Here is a 5,789-nt window from a genome sequence, read left to right as displayed (position 1 = left end):
TGTGTATCGGCTTATCGGACTTTCCCCTCGGACTACGCAATTTGGATTCCCCTGGATGTACGTGTTTGCTGGCTCTGACTTGGGACCGATACCGACCGTGAGTTTTTGTGTTGCACCGTGTGTTGTATGGTTTTTTGGTTTAGTTTTAGTTCTCTTAATAAAGAGACGGGTTTTGTTTAACACTTCCTCGTCTGGCAATTTAATTGAGTTCACAAAACACTTTTCGGCCGCACTACGCGCGCCGTTTTCTGACACATCCACAGGGAGATCCACAACCAGAGAGGTTTAATCGCACATTGTTATCAATGTTGGGAACTTTGGACACACGACAGAAACAAAGATGGAGTCAACAGATAAGTCAGTTGGTGCACGCCTACAACTGCACAAAAACGAAGCAACTGGTCACTCCTCGTACTATTTACAGTTTGGCAGAGAAGCACGGCTACCTATAGACCTATGCTTCGGGGTGTCTGAGGACTGCAGCCGTTCAAAGTCGCACCATCAGTATGTCACAAAGCTGAAGCAGGATCTCCAGAGAGCCTACACTTTGGCTACTGCGATGGCTGATAGGAAGCATCAAAGCAACAAGAAAGCACATGACAAGAAGGTTAAAGAGCAAGTCCTCGACAAGGGTGACAGAGTGCTACTGAGAAACCTTGGAGTTCAGGGCAAGCACAAGCTAAAATGCAAGTGGAGGCCATTGCCATATATTATTGTGGAAAAACTACCCAACCTCCCAGTCTACAGAATCAAGCCTGAAAGAGGTTTGGGTGCAGTGAAGACTGTTCACCGCAATCACCTGTTACCCATTGGTTATTTGGTGAGACTACCAGAGGACGACAGTGAGTGTGAATCACGGCAAAGACTGGTAACCAGAGCATCAAGGAAACCAGGGACGTCAGTGCAGTCCAATAACAACGAGGATTACCTCTCCTCAGAGTCAGAGTACGAGGACGTGTGCTCCCCAAGGCCACTGGAAGTGGACTGGGAGGAACTACTGGCGCACTCTGAATTGGCTGGAACACAACCCTGGCATGGCCCTGATGAAACTGCGCCACCGGAACCTGTACTAAATTTGGTGGAGCCGGAACAAAGGTGTTTCTGTGAAAAATGACCTGGGAGAACTGGGAGATCCTTTGTCAGGAGCCTTACATATATAAGCTTTAGCTGTACTTTAGTATTTTGTCAGCATTGTACAGTAGCTGAATAAACCTTTGTGAAGTTAGGCCTACATTGCACTACCTGCAGTAATTTTTACAGTGCCTTGCGAAAGTATTCGGCCCCCTTGAACTTTGCGACCTTTTGCCACATTTCAGGCTTCAAACATAAAGATATAAAACTGTAATTTTTTGTGAAGAATCAACAACAAGTGGGACACAATCATGAAGTGGAACGAAATTTATTGGATATTTCAAACTTTTTTAACAAATAAAAAACTGAATAATTGGGCGTGCAAAATTATTCAGCCCCTTTACTTTCAGTGCAGCAAACTCTCTCCAGAAGTTCAGTGAGGATCTCTGAATGATCCAATGTTGACCTAAATGACTAATGATGATAAATAGAATCCACCTGTGTGTAATCAAGTCTCCGTATAAATGCACCTGCACTGTGATAGTCTCAGAGGTCTGTTTAAAGCGCAGAGAGCATCATGAAGAACAAGGAACACACCAGGCAGGTCCGAGATACTGTTGTGGAGAAGTTTAAAGCCGGATTTGGATACAAAAAGATTTCCCAAGCTTTAAACATCCCAAGGAGCACTGTGCAAGCGATAATATTGAAATGGAAGGAGTATCAGACCACTGCAAATCTACCAAGACCTGGCCGTCCCTCTAAACTTTCAGCTCATACAAGGAGAAGACTGATCAGAGATGCAGCCAAGAGGCCCATGATCACTCTGGATGAACTGCAGAGATCTACAGCTGAGGTGGGAGACTCTGTCCATAGGACAACAATCAGTCGTATACTGCACAAATCTGGCCTTTATGGAAGAGTGGCAAGAAGAAAGCCATTTCTTAAAGATATCCATAAAAAGTGTCGTTTAAAGTTTGCCACAAGCCACCTGGGAGACACACCAAACATGTGGAAGAAGGTGCTCTGGTCAGATGAAACCAAAATCGAACTTTTTGGCAACAATGCAAAACGTTGTGTTTGGCGTAAAAGCAACACAGCTCATCACCCTGAACACACCATCCCCATTGTCAAACATGGTGGTGGCAGCATCCTGGTTTGGGCCTGCTTTTCTTCAGCAGGGACAGGGAAGATGGTTAAAATTGATGGGAAGATGGATGGAGCCAAATACAGGACCATTCTGGAAGGAAACCTGATGGAGTCTGCAAAAGACCTGAGACTGGGATGGAGATTTGTCTTCCAACAAGACAATGATCCAAAACATAAAGCAAAATCTACAATGGAATGGTTCACAAATAAACATATCCAGGTGTTAGAATGGCCAAGTCAAAGTCCAGACCTGAATCCACTCGAGAATCTGTGGAAAGAACTGAAAACTGCTGTTCACAAATGCTCTCCATCCAACCTCACTGAGCTCGAGCTGTTTTGCAAGGAGGCATGGGCAAAAATTTCAGTCTCTCGATGTGCAAAACTGATAGAGACATACCCCAAGTGACTTACAGCTGTAATCGCAGCAAAAGGTGGCGCTACCAAGTATTAACTTAAGGGGGCTGAATAATTTTGCACGGCCAATTTTTCAGTTTTTTATTTGTTAAAAAAGTTTGAAATATCCAATAAATTTCGTTCCACTTCATGATTGTGTCCCACTTGTTGTTGATTCTTCACAAAAAATTACAGTTTTATATCTTTATGTTTGAAGCCTGAAATGTGGCAAAAGGTTGCAAGGTTCAAGGGGGCCGAATATTTTCGCAAGGCACTGTATCTTGTTACCTTCTAAACCCTTCCATTGGTATTCTGCCTGCATAGGTATTTTGATAAAACACTGGTTCATTCAGTGCTGAACAAGCACAGGATCAGGAATTGAGGGTGTAAAAATATAAAACCGCCCTCTGTTCGAGTTTTCCTCTCGCTCGGTTTTCCTCTCGCTCGGTTTTATTTTTCTTCCCTTTTCAAAATTGACCGCTCTCTCTTCTAGCGCTCATTTTTTTCCAAACCGGAAATACGTCATAATAATAAAGTTTATTTATAAAGCACTTACAGCACTTACTTTTCAGAGCTGACTTAAACGGAGCCAGTTCATTTACAGAGCGTAAATCCAAGGGCAAAGCGTTCCACAGTACCGGGCCGTACACGGCAAAGGCCCGACCTCCCCATTTTTTATAACGAGAAGAAGAGACAACCAGGGCGAGGTGGCCTGACGACCGTAGGGATCTCCGAGGAAGATATCTGGATAAAAGGTCCGATAGATATTCCGGGGCAAGGCTTTAAAAAACAGAGCACGATCTTAAATTGCACTCTCCATTTCACAGGTAGCCAATGGAGGGACCCTAAGATTGGGGTAATATGAGCATGCCGGCGAGTGTCTGTAAGCAGACGGGCGGCTGCATTTTGCACTAACTGCAGCCTAGACACCAATGACAGGGACAGACCGGCATAGAGGGAATTACAATAATCAAGCCGGGACGTCACGAAGGCGTGAAGGGCTTTCTCTAAGTCAGTGCGAGAGAGAAATGATTTTACCTTCACCAACAATCTTAACTGGTAAAAGCTCGTTTTTACCACAGACTTAATCTGGCTATCAAAGTTAAAATTTATTTATGTATTTGGGGGGATCTGACATGGTCACCGCTGGGTGGGGACTAATAATATATTCATGGGTGTAAGGCTCAACAAGACAATTGCCAAATCGAAGTTGTCTGCCTACTTCCATCATGGAGCCAGGAGGAAACGTAAGTTAAATGTTTACGAAGTGACTTATGCATTGTGTGCTCAGGGTTAGTGCTAAAGCTGCAGTTTTAAGGTAGGTCACAGACAAATTAACATGTATCACTTTAGTGTTATGGGTGCTAAAGTTGGAGCTAATGTTAACCTCCTTATATACTTAGAATTCAGTGGGAATTTCCCACTCAGGCTTACTGTATTGGAGGAGCTGGTATTTATATTTATAGACCTGACTCCAAAAAGTAATGAGGCATGTAACTAGTAACTAAAATAAATGTAGTGGAGTAAAAGCAGAAAATAGAAATACTCAAGTAAAGTACAGATATCTGCAAATTGTACTTAAGTACAGTACTTGTGTAAATGTACCACTGTCTATTATTAACTTGTGTACTGCAGCTCTGACTGGACTCTTCTCCATATTATTTAGAGCAATCTACCAAACTGATGGTGATTCATTTGAATGGGGCAAGATTTTCAGAATAAAGCTAAATATTTTAAAAGCATGAAATTTAGAAAACTTCTGAATAGAAGCATGAATGTCCTTAAGGAGTTGAACATTTTGATAGCTGAAATAGCTGAAAGTAGAATTTTCCCTTTCATTTGAATGGAGCAAGATTTTCAAAATAAAGCTAAATATTTCAAAAGTATGAAGTTTAGAAATCTTCTGAAGAGAAGCACGAATGCCCTTGAAACGCTGGACATTTTGATAGTTGAAATAGCTGAAAGTATGCTGAGGTAAAATTATCCAATTCATTTGAATGGGGCAAGATTTTCAGAATAAAGCTAAATATTTTAAAAGCATGAAATTTAGAAAACTTCTGAATAGAAGCATGAATGTCCTTAAGGAGTTGAACATTTTGATAGCTGAAAGTATGCAGAACATTTTGATAGCTGAAAGTGTGCTGAAAGTGTGCTGAAAGTAGAATTTTCCCTTTCATTTGAATAGGCAAGATTTTCAAAATAAAGCTAAATATTTCAAAAGTATTAAGCTTAGAAAGATTCGGAATGGATGAATGAATGTCCTTGAAGAGCTGAACACTTTGATACCTGAAATAGCTGAAATTATGCTGAAGTAGAATTTTACCATTCATCTGAATGGGGCAAGATTTTCAAAATAAAGACATATTTCAAAAGTATGATGTTCAGAAAAATTCTGAAGAGAAGCATGAATGTCCTTGAGGAGCTGCACATTTTGATAGCTGAAAGTATGCTGAAGTTGAATTTTCCCATTCGTTTGAATGGGCAAAATTTTGCTGAAAGACACTAAATAGTTTAAAAAGTATAAAAGGTTAGAAACAAGAAAAACAGCATAAACGTCCTTAAAAAGCTGCACATGAAAACCTGAACAGTTTTCATAGCTGAAAAAATTAAGTGCCAAAAAACGGATGGAAGAAACCAGAATAATAAAGACCAGGATAACATAGCATCCATATTATAAATACCAGGATAACATAGTATGGATGCTGATTCAGCATCCAACATTAATGTTACTTTAGCATTTCCAGCTGAACCAATGCACTTTACTCTTGGAACTGATGTTTATAAAGAGCTGATTGAAAAAATAAGAAAAACACTTGCCTAATAATAGTACAAAATATACCTAACAAATCTATTCAATAATATATAAATATTATGGAGGTCTATGGAGGCGAAGGTGCCAGGCCAATTTAGTGCACAGGGGATTTAATGGTCATTTACACTGCTGGTAAACTGAATTCAATGTTTTGCTAAAAACCTTGTTATTGGGTCCTTTCTGTCTGCATTTATGAGACCTGTATATCCACAGGAAAGCAGATCATCAGTGAGACTCTGTAGTTCCTCATCAGTGGCTGCTCTTACCTGTAACATAAAACGATCCACACATACATTTGAAGGGACATCTCCCATATACAAATACACAACATTCTATGCTCTTAAATTTTTAACAGCACAAAATCCTG

This window comes from Monopterus albus, unplaced genomic scaffold (assembly GCF_001952655.1).
Source record: "Monopterus albus unplaced genomic scaffold, M_albus_1.0 scaffold527.1, whole genome shotgun sequence".
Lineage (NCBI taxonomy): Eukaryota > Metazoa > Chordata > Actinopteri > Synbranchiformes > Synbranchidae > Monopterus > Monopterus albus.
The sequence above is the reverse complement of the archived record's forward strand: the minus strand, read 5'-3'. Positions refer to the sequence as shown.